Here is a 16,489-nt window from a genome sequence, read left to right as displayed (position 1 = left end):
ATACACGCTGTTCGTTCCCTAGTTGATTATGCAGCGCCTGCCTTACTCACTCTTTCTCCTGGTCAGTGGGCAAACGTTGAGGTTATTCAAAACGATGCATTGCGATTCATAACAGCAGCTCCCAGATGGACTAAAATACTGATCCTAAGACTAGAAACCAAGCTAACGTCGATTGAAATAAGGGTAAATGGATTGCTGCGTGCAAGCTGATCAAGATATTGACTAGATCTAGAATCAGTTCATTTAAAGATATAATCACTGGAGAACTAACACTCTGGATAGAAGAGCCTCCAATAGCAACAGGTGGACCCATTGTGCGATAAACACCATCAATACATTCGATATAACAAACACAGTCACTGAGAAGGGTGTCGACGAAATACATGCAGACTTTGTTATGCAAGCCCCTTGGGAATCTCTGCCAGCAGACTTTTAGATTATGGTTATTCCAGGAAAAAAGAACCAGACAAATCCTCATCTGCTACGTAACATTGCACAGATGCATATAGAAGCAAACATGGCATCCGACAGCTTCACTTACTTCACGGATGGGTCAGTAGACCAGCAGGGACAAGAAACCGGAGCTGCAGTTAAAGCAGGAAACTCTGAAAATACTTGGAGGCTCTCAAATGGGTGTTCGACTTTACAAACAGAGATGCTAGCCATTCAAAAGGCTTTGGAACATGCTCTTGCTGAACACCGACAACATGTTATCATACATACAGATTCGAGAACCGCCACTGAAACCTTGCAACAAGAACACATATGTGATAACATACATCTTATCACAAATGTCATATCATTAATGCAAACACTCAAACGACAAGGCCGACGGGTACTTATCAACTGGGTGCCAAGTCATGTGGGAATAATAGGAAATGACATTGCAGACGAAGCTGCAAAACTTGCAACTAAGAGAAGAAATGTAGACATTTACATACCACAGAGTCTATCACAGATTAATAAAGTAATAGGAAATAGAGCAATGCAAAAGATGTACAGTGACCACACCACAGCAGTTGCAACATCAGGATCTGCGGGTTGGTACAAGAATTCAACCAACTACGAACCACTTAGTTTGATGAAAGGGAGCAGTAGAGCAACCGAATTACACTTACATCGCATCAGGCTTGGATACCCATGTACATGGGAAATAGGCTTACAGGTTCCAGAAGATGAGAGGAAATGTCAACACTGTGGAGAAATGCCCGACAGACCACTGGGACATTATCTAACACAGTGCACAGTTACAAACCCATTAAGATTTCAACTTAGGTTCAACAGAGCAGAAGAAGTTGTTAAACACATGGGGCAAAATCTTACTGAAGCGACCATACGAGTAATAAATACTCATACTCCGCCCAAGTAAAACAGAAACAAGCAACACTTAGTGGGCCAGCCAGAGGCTTAGAGCCCGCGCAGGAATATCCCAGAAAAAAAAACTGTTGATGGGTGTGGCTACCATCATTATCACCAGCTGATGGGTGTGGCTCCCTTCATTATCACCAGGTGATGGGTGTGGCTACCATCATTATCACCAGCTGATGGGTGTGGCTCCCTTCATTATCACCAGGTGATGGGTGTGGCTACCATCATTATCACCAGCTGATGGGTGTGGCTACCATCATTATCACCAGGTGATGGGTGTGGCTACCATCATTATCACCAGGTGATGGGTGTGGCTACCATCATTATCACCAGGTGATGGGTGTGGCTACCATCATTATCACCTGCTGATGGGTGTGGCTATCATCATTATCACCAGGTGATGGGTGTGGCTACCATCATTATCACCAGCTGATGGGTGTGGCTACCATCATTATCACCAGGTGATGGGTGTGGCTACCATCATTATCACCAGGTGATGGGTGTGGCTACCATCATTATCACCAGGTGATGGGTGTGGCTACTATCATTATCACCTGCTGATGGGTGTGGCTATCATCATTATCACCAGGTGATGGGTGTGGCTACCATCATTATCACCTGCTGATGGGTGTGGCTATCATCATTATCACCAGCTGATGGGTGTGGCTATCATCATTATCACCAGGTGATGGGTGTGGCTACCATCATTATCACCAGGTGATGGGTGTGGCTACCTTCATTATCACCAGGTGATGGGTGTGGCTACCATCATTATCACCAGGTGATGGGTGTGGCTACCATCATTATCACCAGGTGATGGGTGTGGCTACCTTCATTATCACCGGCTGATGGGTGTGGCTACCTTCATTATCACCTGCTGGTGGGTATGGCTACCTTCATTATCACCTGCTGGTGGGTGTGGCTACCTTCATTATCACCTGCTGGTGGGTGTGGCTACCTTCATTATCACCTGCTGGTGGGTATGGCTACCTTCATTATCACCTGCTAATGGGTATTACCCTCTTCATTATAACCTGCTGATGGGTGTGACTTACTTCATTATAACCTGCTGATGGGTGTGACTTACTTCATTATAACCTGCTGGTGGGTGTGACTCCTGTAACGGTGCAAGCCTTTAACCTCGCTTAAACTGATTAAATGCTGATCGTTATTAGTTTTATTTATCCCCAAAGTTCTCAATGTAGCCTGCAGTCCAACTCCTCGAATCTAAAACGTTTGATCGCTTAGATAATAATAGCCACGAAGACACTGTCCCCTCAATGCTACACTGTAACCTCGGGGTACGCCGTCACCACCTGCTAATTCAACCCACTGAATAATTCCCCCAATTGATGGTGAAGCAGGAAACCGTCAATTAGACATAATCCCGAAGGTGGATCCCCAGTTATCCGAAAGGAGGGATGAGATTACTTCAAATGTGTGAAAATATCTAAGTTACAAAAGGGTTTATAATATATATTAACTAAAACTGAGGGATACGCGTAAAGTTCACTGGAGTTTACTCAACAAAAACTCGAAAAAATATAAATGGGTTGGAAATCCATCACACAATAGACTTCGTTCACTTAATCATTTATTTTACGAACAGTTGTTATATGAACACTCCCGTAACTGCATATATATATTCTGACTGAAATCCTTCCTAAACTAGAAGCAATGGTATGGACTAAAAACTAATGTAGATTCTACAAATGCTCTCAAAACTAATACAGATCATTTTACCTTATATAACACATGCTCGATGAGATGGACTGCTTGCTTATAATCCTGAACTGATCCTTGAAGATGACTTAATTATTTTTTCAAAACAATTTAAAAATAAATATATATTATATACATATATAAATATATATATATATATATATATATATATATATATATATATATATAAATATATATATGTATATATATATATATATATATATATATATAAATATATATATATATATATATATATATATATATATATATATATATTTAAATATATATATATATATATATATATATATATATATATATATATATATAATATATATATAATATATATATATATATATATATATATATATATATATATATATATATATATATATATATTTAAATATATATATATATTTATATATATATATATATATATATATATATATATATATATATATATATATATATATAGGCAAGACAACAACATCTCTTTCTAGGCGTTTAACGATGCATAAGCAACAGGGCTCCATTAAGGAACATATAATCTCTTCCCACAACCAAACCATCGCCAGAGAAATCCTAGTAAACAACACAGAAATCATCGATAGATACAGCGATAGCAGGCGGCTTGACGTTTGCGAGGCATTACACATCAAGAAGTCAACACCAGCAATCAACAAACCAATTAATGCACAACTATATTCTACCCACCTCAAGACTCCGCTCCAATATAGAAGCATCAAGAAATATGGACCAATAGGCTTTCTACAATCACTTCTATTCAATACCCATTGTTTCATGTTCTGGCTTGTGTTGATGAAATTAATACCTTATTAAATACCACCTCACCCCATCCACCTCACTCAAATGTAGATATAAACAAAATCGGAGATGTGTAAGTTCTATTCAGTTGTGTATGTGTTAACTAAAGTCTTTGAAAATGTAATAAGTTTTACGAAACGCGCTCAAGTGTCGCGTCAGACTAGAAATAAAAATGAATTTTGGAGAATTGATTTTTGAATTACCACAAACAGTGAAAAGAAATGTACGAAAGATTGAGAAAATTCGTGTTAGAATTATTAATCTTACTTTTTCGGTCATATTTAATAATATATGTCTACAGGAAAGACTGCTACCAAAATATACTAATATATATATATATGTCGTACCTAAGAGCCAGAACGCACTTCTCAGCCTACTATTCAAGGCCCGATTTGCCTAATAAGCCAAGTTTTCATGAATTAATGTTTTTTCGTCTACCTAACCTACCTAACCTAACCTAACCTAGTTTTTTTTGGCTACCTAACCTAACCTTACCATTAAATATAGGTTAGGTTAGGTTAGGTAGGGTTGGTTAGGTTCGGTCATATATCTACGTTAATTTTAACTCCAATAAAAAAAAATTGACCTCATACATAGAGAAAAGGGTTGCTTTATCATTTCATAAGAGAAAAATTATAGTAAATATATTAATTCAGGAAAACTTGGCTTATTAGGCAAATCGGGCCTTGAATAGTAGGCTGAGAAGTGAGTTCTGGCTACTAGGTACGACATATATATATATATATATATATATATATATATATATATATATATATATATATATATATATATATATATATATATATATATACATATATATATATATATATATATATATATATATATATATATACATATATATACATATATATATATATATATATATATATATATATATACATATATATATATATATATATATATATATATATATATATATATATATATATATATATATATATATATATATATGTCGTACCTAATAGCCAGAACGCACTTCTCAGCCTACTATTCAAGGCCCGATTTGCCTAATAAGCCAAGTTTTCATGAATTAATGTTTTTTCGTCTACCTAACCTACCTAACCTAACCTAACCTAGCTTTTTTTGGCTACCTAACCTAACCTTACCTATAAATATAGGTTAGGTTAGGTTAGGTAGGGTTGGTTAGGTTCGGTCATATATCTACGTTAATTTTAACTCTAATAAAAAAAAATTGACCTCATACATAGAGAAAAGGGTTGCTTTATCATTTCATAAGAAAAAAATTATAGTAAATATATTAATTCAGGAAAACTTGGCTTATTAGGCAAATCGGGCCTTGAATAGTAGGCTGAGAAGTGAGTTCTGGCTACTAGGTACGACATATATATATATATATATATATATATATATATATATATATATATATATATATATATATATATATATATATATATATATATATATATATATGTCGTACCTAGTAGCCAGAACTCACTTCTCAGCCTACTATTCAAGGCCCGATTTGCCTAATAAGCCAAGTTTTCCTGAATTAATATATTTACTATAATTTTTTTCTTATGAAATGATAAAGCAACCCTTTTCTCTATGTATGAGGTCAATTTTTTTTATTGGAGTTAAAATTAACGTAGATATATGACCGAACCTAACCAACCCTACCTAACCTATCCTAACCTATATTTATAGGTTAGGTTAGGTTAGGTAGCCAAAAAAAGCTAGGTTAGGTTAGGTTAGGTAGGTTAGGTAGACGAAAAAACATTAATTCATGAAAACTTGGCTTATTAGGCAAATCGGGCCTTGAATAGTAGGCTGAGAAGTGCGTTCTGGCTATTAGGTACGACATATATATATATATATATATATATATATATATATATATATATATATATATATATATATATATATATATATGTCGTACCTAGTAGCCAGAACGCACTTCTCAGCCTACTATGCAAGGCCCGATTTGCCTAATAAGCCAAGTTTTCATGAATTAATTTTTTTTCGATTACCTAACCTACCTAATCTAACCTAACCTAACTTTTTCGGCTACCTAACCTAACCTAACCTATAAAGATAGGTTAGGTTAGGTAGGGTTGGTTAGGTTTGGTCATATATATACGTTAATTTTAACTCCAATTAAAAAAAATTGACCTCATACATAGTGAAATGGGCAGCTTTATCATTTCATAAGAAACAAATTAGAGAAAAGATATTAATTCAAAGAAACTTGGCTCATTAGGCAAATCGGGCCTTGCATAGTAGGCTGAAAAGTGCGTTCTGGCTACAAGGTACGACATATATACATATATACATATATACATATATACATATACATATATATATATATATATATATATATATATATATATATATATATATATATATATATATATATATATATATATATATATATATACATATATATATATATATATATATATTATTAAATATGACCGAAAAAGTAAGATTAATAATTCTAACACGAATTTTCTCAGTCTTTCGTACATTTCGCTTCACTGTTGGAGGTAAATCAAAAATCAATTCTCCAAAATTCATTTTTATTTCTAGTCTGACGCGACACGAGCGCGTTTCGTAAAACTTATTACATTTTCAAAGACTTTAGTTCACAAATACACAACTGAATAGAACTTACGCATCTCCGATTTTATATCTACATTTGAGTGAGGTGGCAGGGGTGATGTGGCATTAACACAAGACAGAACAAGATGTGGTATTAATAGGGTATTAATTTCATCAACACAAGACAGAACAAGAGTATTAATAGGGTATTAATTTCATCAACACAAGACAGAACACGAAAGAATGGATATTGAATAGAAGTGTTTGTAGAAAGCCTATTGGTCCATATTTCTTGATGCTTCTATATTGGAGCGGAGTCTTGATGTGGGTAGAATATAGTTGTGCAATAATTGGCTGTTGATTGCTGGTGTTGACTTCTTGATGTGTAGTGCCTCGCAAACGTCAAGCCGCCTGCTATCGCTGTATCTATCGATGATTTCTGTGTTGTTTACTAGGATTTCTCTGGCGATGGTTTGGTTGTGGGAAGAGATTATATGTTCCTTAATGGAGCCCTGTTGCTTATGCATTGTTAAACGCCTAGAAAGAGATGCTGTTGTCTTGCCTATATACTGGGTTTTTTAGAGCTTACAGTCCCCAAGAGGGCATTTGAAGGCATAGACGACGTTAGTCTCTTTTAAAGCGTTCTGTTTTGTGTCTGGAGAGTTTCTCATGAGTAGGCTGGCCGTTTTTCTGGTTTTATAGTAAATCGTCAGTTGTATCCTCTGATTTTTGTCTGTAGGGATAACGTTTCTATTAACAATATCTTTCAGGACCCTTTCCTCCGTTTTATGAGCTGTGGAAAAGAAGTCCCTGTAAAATAGTCTAATAGGGGGTATAGGTGTTGCGTTAGTTGTCTCTTCAGAGGTTGCATGGCTTTTCACTTTCCTTCTTATGATTGAAGACATCATAAGAAGGAAAGTGAAAAGCCTTGCAACCTCTGAAGAGACAACTAACACAACACCTATACCCCCTATTAGACTATTTTACAGGAACTTCTTTTCCACAGCTCATAAAACGGAGGAAAGGGTCCTGAAAGATATTGTTAATAGAAACGTTATCCCTACGGACAAAAATCAGAGGATACAACTGACGATTTACTATAAAACCAGAAAAACGGCCAGCGTACTCATGAGAAACTCTCCAGACACAAAACAGAACGCTTTAAAAGAGACTAACGTCGTCTATGCCTTCAAATGCCCTCTTGGGGACTGTAAGCTCCAAAAAACCCAGTATATAGGCAAGACAACAACATCTCTTTCTAGGCGTTAAACGATGCATAAGCAACAGGGCTCCATTAATTCACAAAAATTTGGGTTTCTCGTTCCCAGATATAAATACGTTATTATTTACTACTGACGTTGTATGCAGAACAATACTGACACTTCGGGCGGTTTCAACACTCACTAATTCGATTTTTCGTCAAAATCCGAGATTTTCACCTCCCATGGACTCTGACAAAATTACAACACGATTTTCTCGAAAAAATACTAAATTCGGCAAAAATGTAATTATCACTGTTTAATGCTTACGGACAGAATTACGTCCCTTGCGCGCACTAGAGAGTAATACTGACCCCAGAATATACACGAAACATGAAGATTAGAATTTCCGCCAAAAAGTCAGATTCTAGCCCAAGCTGGACTTAGAAAATTTTCCACCTACGTTTCTACTGAAAACAGAATTCTAAGTCTACAAACACAATTCTACCGTCTTACTGGTAACAACTAGAAAATATCACTCGCATCGACTGGAGAATCCTAATGATACCCAGATCATACACGTGACCCACGAATACAAATTAATTACAGTTAACGACTTTCCGACATCGACTTAGCCGAAAACTTATCCCAAAATACTTAGAAATATTCCACGGACAAATAACATTTACACGCAACTTACTATTCCTTAAACTCCTTCACTTATCTATCGTGACCGACCAATAGCCCTAAGTCCAGAGGATTAACTACACTCTAGCAACAACGCCTCTGACTTAGACTAATACAACAGGGAATAACAAAACTTAACGTACGCACTTAGCCTAATATGCAAGAAAACGCTAAACACTTGGGAAAAATTTTAACCGGGGATTGAATTTAGGGGAAAAAATTAATCTAGAACAACGCAAATAAACGGAAATTACTTTATAAATTGAAGTATACTTAATTCAAAAATGCACTCGACTTAATCTTATAATTGTTCCTACCGGCTCGCCGTACCACACCTAGCCTAGAGGCCACACCATCTAGGTTCCAACAGAGCGACACGCAGCTTTCAGCAACAATTATGACTAGGGACGACTCAACCTCCACTAAGTGTGCGATCACTTAGTTGTTGAATCGCTGCTAGGTAGGTTACTAGTCCATCCCTCGGAGGCCGCAACGCCCTTCACGGATTACGTTTTTCCTAGCGTTTTGGGTCGTCTAATAACGCCCTCGGACTATCTACTGGCGTCCCACAGATATATCCGCCCCCGACAGCCCTCAAGGAACTGCTGTTGAGAGTATGGCGGCTCCCAACACCTCTGAATTAATTGCAATGGGTCGAGTATGGTACCCAGTCCAATCAACTCGGAGCGGTCTCCTTTTCAATAAATCTATTTTAACAGCCTAATCTTACTAACTAAACCTTAATTATATCAGCCCGCATGACCCAAGATTCGCCAATCCCCACTCAAACGCACTTGTGGGGCGCACTGCTAATCCTGGCCCGCGGCTGTCTCCTTAGCATCCGCGCACGTGTTCGAACGGCTAGACGCGTGAGCCTTTCAACAATTTCAAACAAAATTGTTGAAACCACCGCTGTGCACCATTGTAACTCGTGTTTGAGTTCCTCTCTTTACTTATCTACCTTCTACTCCCTCTACCCGTATTCTTACTTTTTATTCTCTACCAAGGGACTCCAAAACTTTTACCAAAGCCAACTCCACGCCACGTGGTCCTAAGACGATTTCCGACTTAGGATTCTACACCCAGTATGACGTGACCTAGGCTCTGAACAAAACCCTAGAGTCGCCTCTACGCTGCCACCACCAGACCAGTAACACAAGAGCAATGATCGAGGTCTGGATCGATCACGCTAATTAATCAACCTAGGGGCTTGATCCCCACTATATACGATGACCTTGAGTGTGGAATAAATTACACGGTAATGATAATTCCGATTCGATGTTAGAATCGGCGCCCAATCCAACTTTACCTCGTGTGGACCACGTGACCAGGACAAGTTTACACATAAAACACATGGAAATAATGAAATGCAAAATATTAACAAATTTAATTTATTAAAAGAAAACTAAAACAAAATCTAAATATGTTCACTCCCTATCACTTTAACACTCCCTACTTGACCTGAATGGCAAATGAGAAGACTATCCCTATAATTAACAATAGCAACTATACCTTGGGCGACCAGCTCTAGGTGTTGGGCTGGTCTTGGGGAGAGGTAAGATGGTTGACCTCTCCCAGCTGCTCCCGTATTCACACTGATCTCTTCCTTGTCTGGTCTACCCCAGACAGAGTATTGTATCCTTCCGCCTAGTCAAAGTTCTACCCAGTTACTAGCAAGGTTTAAGTTATAACAATTAACCTCTGTTTGTACTGAATTGATCCAGACTGGTTGAATTATTTTACTGAAATAAATTACACAAGCCTCTAACGGCAGAGCTGTTCCCGATCACAAAAATGGTTATTAAAACTTTGAGAAATAGTAGATCTGTCAACCCTACTGACCTATGACCGCCGGTCACTCCGCCTTACAAGTTAGATCTGATTCGTGACGTCACTGATGGTGACTTAAACTCAATAATTAGAATCCTCTTGATGTTGTACCCAGTACTATTATACAATACAATTTTAATGCAAAATGAATAAAGGCTAATTTTCTCTAAATTACTGAATACTATAGGATGGTTCATTATACGCAGCTATGAACAAAGATTCCCGCCATTTGTGACTCAGACCTGCTAATTCCCAGGGGACTGGGCGTTGTTGAGAGGTCAGGTCCCTACTCGAACTTCTGGAACCTTCTGGAATAATTCTTACAACAGCCTAGTTTGTTACACCACCACATGTGTCCTTCCACCCTTTCCTGGTGAGGGAGCCGTAGAGCGTGTGACGTGTGTGGGCGTGGGCTGACGGTGGGCGTGGGGTGGCGGTGGGCGTAGGGTTGCGTGGGGTGGCGGTGGGCGTAGGGTTGCGTGGGGTGACGGTGGTCGTGGGGTGGACGATGGTCGTCGGGTCAGCCGCCGGGAGAGGGTAGCTGGGTGGGCTGGCGAGGCCTGTGGGAGGCTAGGGAGAGGGGGGGGAGAAGGTGTCCCGGTCACACACAATTAACACAAAGTTTCACAGGTGCATTATGTTTATCACTACAAACTCACCGTTCATCTGAAAAGACGCACACATTCACTTATAAGTCTGCTGGAATACAAGCAGGTTTGTGAGCCTCCCCTTCACTCCCCCCCCCTCCACATGAGGCCTCCTCCCCACCTGGAGGCTGTTGTTTATGGAGGCACTGAGATAACCCTCAGCCAGGACTGTGTCCTTCCCCTCCCTAGCACGCCTCCCGCCAAGACAACACACCTTTTACAGTTGATTCTGTTGCACTGCTGGAGAGGTAGGCTTCCTAGACCCACTAAGAGTCTTCAGCAGGTATTAACACAGAATGAGTCGATTCTTGACTTCCTCAGGCATTGTTATCCTTGTTGAATGGGCACAAATGTGGGACCCAACCCCCTGCACGACCGACTGCTACGGCAGCCACATATACACACACACATATATATATATATATATATATATATATATATATATATATATATATATATATATATATATATATATATATATATATATATATATATATATATATATATATATATATATATATATGATGTTTTTACATTCTTGTAAAGTCTTGTAAATTAGAACAGAAAGCAACTCAAGGGATAAAGAACACTCCAAAATATTTCTTCAAGTATGTGAAATCGTAATATATATATATATATATATATATATATATATATATATATATATATATATATATATATATATATATATATATATATATATATAACCTAGAAGGGGTACCACCTCTGGTGCAAGTGTAGGGACCCATAGCCTCGGAGAAGAAAATAAAGAGTACTCAGAGAAGACCTTGTGGATCCTCACTGAACACTTTGATATTTTCTTCTCCTACCACCCCTATTCTTTTGGTAAGTGTGTATATTTATCTAACTTCATTGGAAAATGTCATTACACAAAAAAAGTTACAATATTGATTACATGCAGGGTACAAGGCTGCTTGTCACAAGTTGAACAGCTCCTCCAGCTCCTCAGATGGCGGGCAGGAACCGTGGATGCAGTGAGCATTCCCTCTCTGGATTGCCACACTAAGGTGCTGAAAAAGAAAACTGGCAGCTCTAGGGTCTCTAGCTGTTTCGATTAACTTAGACCCCAACTCCTTCAAAAAGCTAGCAGCACTTTTACCCCAGGCACCAAGTGTCTCTGAGGCAATGGGGACAAAATTGTAGTGGTGCTCAAGGTCTCTGTATTTACGTGACTTGGCCGTTTCCCGGTGACTGGCAGCTCTTCCTGCTTGTGTAGCACTGAAGTCAACATAGGTATTGGCTAAAGTTGAAACGCAAGTGTAGTCCCACACCAACTGTCTACCATTCTTCCAGGTGTTCACCGTAATTCCGTCTGGGCGACCGACAGGCTCATCAGAGTTGCGGGACATTAGGTAACGGGGCTCTCTCTCTGCTGGACAACCGGCTGTGGTAAGGCTTCTCTTAATAATGTCATTAACCTCGCCGTGTCTTGCATGCCATCTTCCCGTCCTTTGGCAAAGAAGGCCATGCCGTCCATATCTGTCGGCCTCTGCCTCGCCGCAAATACACCTGTATTCGGTGTGGATTGGGGCAGCGAGGCGGAGAGCCACGGAAATTTGGAGGGCCTGCGGTGTGAGACGGGTGCCGGTTGCTGACATTGGGGTTGCTAATAGAAAATCACCTGCATGGGGAGCTGCTACAGCTCTAAGTCGGGCAGTGTCATGTGGTGTTGTCGCAGCTCCTAGCAAAGTTGCAGCTTCTTGGTCGGCAATGGGGCGATCCCAGCTGGATTGCTTATGGGCTTCAGAAGGCGGTGGTTGGGGTGCTGCTCCTGCGAGAGAAACCCATTTGGTTGTGCAGTCTGTGAAGCTGGGATCATGCACCCCTGCCTGTTGAACTAGGTGCTCAGGTAGGATTTCCTTCACCAAGTTGTCAGACCCCACTGAAGAGGACAGGAACGCTGGTACAGCAATTTGTGTTGCTGTGCGCACGCTAAGGCCCCCGAGTCTGACAGGAAGGGAGGCCTGTTTCCACTGTGAGTCGCTGAGGGAAAGATTGAGGGCTTTTTCCAGTGTTGATTTCAGCAAGCTGTCATACTCTTCTAATTTAATATTGTTGAAAGATGGCGAACATCTTAGAAAGTAGGTCAGCCTGGGGTGGGACAAGCATCTGGTGATGAGGTAAAGTGCATCATGAGCATCGATGTCTTCAATCCTCTCGTTCATCCTCTTCAGGTCAGTGATCTTCTTACCAAGGACCCCGTCGATGGCATTCCTTCCAAGAGGAGCACCTAGGAGTGTGCTGTCCTCAGGGTTGGTTGTATGAATGTCAGGCAAAACAACCTTTATTTGCTCTATTATGTGCTGGTTGGTGGAGGTTATTTCGCACTTGGAAGGATTCAGGGTGAGGCCTAGGCTTGCTCCTTGCTCCTGAATTATTCTTATGTCGTCCAAGAGTGAGGCTGGGGAGCCGGCTAGAGTACCATCATCCAAAAACCAAATGTTGAGCTCACTGGACAGGTTATCGGTGACTTCCTTGATAACTAGGCAGAAAAGAAAAGGAGTAAGGGGGTCACCTTGTTGGACACCTTCTTGTGATTCAATTTCATGTTCTCCAAAAAGCAGAGTTAGATTCTTGCTGTAGCATGAGTTTACAAACGGGTAGAGGGAAGGAAAAAGGCGATGAACTGCACTGAGTACTGCATCCCTTCTAACCAGATTGAAAGCATTTTTGAAGTCCAGCTTTATCAGGGCTTTTTCATTCGTAATGTTGGCAATGTAGGCTCTAGCTGCATGAGCCGCTGCCTCACACCCTTGGGGAATGCCAAACCCAAGCTGTTTTGGCTTCAGCATGTCGGCTGCTGCCTGACTAACTGCTCTAGCTGCAGCCTTAGCGACGAGACGCCGGAGTGAATTGCCCACAGCTATCGGTCTGATTCCTCCATCTTTTTTCCTCAGGGCACAGAGGGTAGCGCCAAAAAAGAGAGGCCGTATGGTCTCTGGTATGTTGCCAGCTAGACATGTGTTGGCGAATCTAGTTAGTTCTACCAGGAGGCCCTGTGCAATGTCTCCCAGTGCAGGGTTGAGCATTTGTTTGATGTGGTTGGGTCGTAGTCCTGTGAACACACCTGCTGATCCTGGTGGGAAGGATAAAGCTGCTTTGTGCACCATGGATTCGAGCACACACAGGGGTTCTACTCTGGTGACACCGAGTAGGGGAACACTGTCTTCACGAGGAGCCCTGGGTGGGTGTTTTTCCCTCAGGGCTTGTGCTGTATCGGCATCCCTGGTGGCAACTGTGTCTTCACTGGTGATGACTCTGATCGCCCCAATTGTGTTGCCTTCTTCTATTTTCTTGCTGACTGTTGCTCTGATTTTGGATGCCTCGGTTCTGCTGTTGACACCTTTCCTGCGGTGGGTGTTTTTGGCACGGGTGGGGAGGGGTGCCTGGTTGTCCTCTCTAGGAAAATTATTTATAGCCGTAATGACCGAGGAAGCTAGTGATTTGTCTCTCCTTGCAGGGACAGCTAGGCATATGTTTCCAAACAGGAGAAGGTTGTGCCATGCTTGAATGGTTCCGGGGAAGTCATTGACCTTTTTCAAGAGGCAGGATAATTTGGCTGCTGCTTGGGGCCGGGCAGCTTTGGGGATGTGCTGCAAGGTTCCAATAGATGTTGCTTTATATACATACATATATATATATATATATATATATATATATATATATATATATATATATATATATATATATATGAATATATATATATATATATATATATATATATATATATATATATATATATATATATATATATATATATATATATATATATATATATATATATATATGACAATGTCAGACCACGGAGGAAAAATGAAACAGGAAATTTCCTTAAGTACTTTCGTATATTAAATACATCTTCAGAAGGTCTTCATTGGTGATGACTCTGATCGCCCCAATTGTGTTGCCTTCTTCTATTTTCTTGCTGACTGTTGCTCTGATTTTGGATGCCTCGGTTCTGCTGTTGACACCTTTCCTGCGGTGGGTGTTTTTGGCACGGGTGGGGAGGGGTGCCTGGTTGTCCTCTCTAGGAAAATTATTTATAGCCTTAATGACCGAGGAAGCTAGTGATTTGTCTCTCCTTGCAGGGACAGCTAGGCATATGTTTCCAAACAGGAGAAGGTTGTGCCATGCTTGAATGGTTCCGGGGAAGTCATTGATCTTTTTCAAGAGGCAGGATAATTTGGCTGCTGCCTGGGGCCGGGCAGCTGGGGCCGGGTGGGGAGGGGTGACCTTCTGAAGATGTATTTAATATACGAAAGTACTTAAGGAAATTTCCTGTTTCATTTTTCCTCCGTGGTCTGACATTGTCACATTCTTAATCTCTTAATCACGTGTTTATTTTCGTGATACACACACACTATATATATATATATATATATATATATATATATATATATATATATATATATATATATATATATATATATATATATATATATATATATATATATATATATATATATATATATATATATATATATATATATATATATATATATATATATATATATATATATATATATATATATATATATATATATATATATATATATATATATATATATATATATAGTGACGGTAACGCGTTGGTGTTCGGCTGTTCAAAAGCTAGGGGTATGGCCTCGTCACATATAGAAAAAAAATAGAAATTCTGGAACTTCGTCTGTGGTAAGGTAAGGAGAAGACACACAAAACACAAGTAAATTTTAGCAATGAAATTTTAATTACGTTAAAGAAAGCAAAACATAAATAAAATGGTCACACAAATTCGTATAATAAAATCAATCAAAATAATAAGAATAATTAAATGGTAAAATGAAAAGTTACGTTAAGACAAAGGAACAAATAACAAGAGTATGGCAAACAATGGAAATAGGTGCCGGAATATTGGCTTCAAGCTATCACTTCTCTTAGTACACGTAAGCCTGGGGCTTTAGTCTACCAACGAGACGTGTTAACCTGTCGAAAGCACGGGATATTCTGACGACTGAGGTCGTGGCGGCCCCAGACATCAAGTAGTATGGTGGGTGGAGTGCAGTTGCAGCTAGACCTGCGGCCAATCAGCGATGAGCCGGCGACAAGACAGGTAGTTTGGCGGTTTGAGGTGGAGCAGGTGTTCCTGGCTGCATACGTTTTGCACTCTGGCAAACCTTGCTGGTGTTGTCGTTGTTGGATTTTTCTTCCATACTTGTTTTATATAGATGTTTATATCGACGTCTTTTGGAGGGAAGAGCAGGCTCAAACTCTTGAAGGAGATTATCTTCACAACTCTCCCCCGAAGCCTGCGGTTCTGGAAGAAGTACGTCGTTATGTGGTGGAGTAATAGATGGAGTCGCTTCTACTTCATAAACTCTGGAGAGATCATGGGCTAAGATGTTGTCGGAATCTTGGTATAGCGTGTCTCCAGGTTAAATTTCTGCAGTTAGCAAGCCCATAGTAGAAGACGTTGAGGTGAGAAGTGGGCGTGCTGCAGGAGGTGTAGGGTGGTGTGGTCCGTGTTGATGGTGGACCGAGCACTTTTCAGGTGTGGAGTGAAGTGCTGGAGCTTCAGGATGATGAAGAGTAGCTCCTTGCCAATTGTTCCGTAGCTCCTTGTAGCAATAGTCGCTG

The sequence above is a fragment of the Procambarus clarkii genome, chromosome 7 (genome assembly GCF_040958095.1).
Source record: "Procambarus clarkii isolate CNS0578487 chromosome 7, FALCON_Pclarkii_2.0, whole genome shotgun sequence".
NCBI classification, from domain to species: Eukaryota; Metazoa; Arthropoda; class Malacostraca; order Decapoda; family Cambaridae; genus Procambarus; species Procambarus clarkii.
This window is presented reverse-complemented; position numbering follows the sequence as displayed.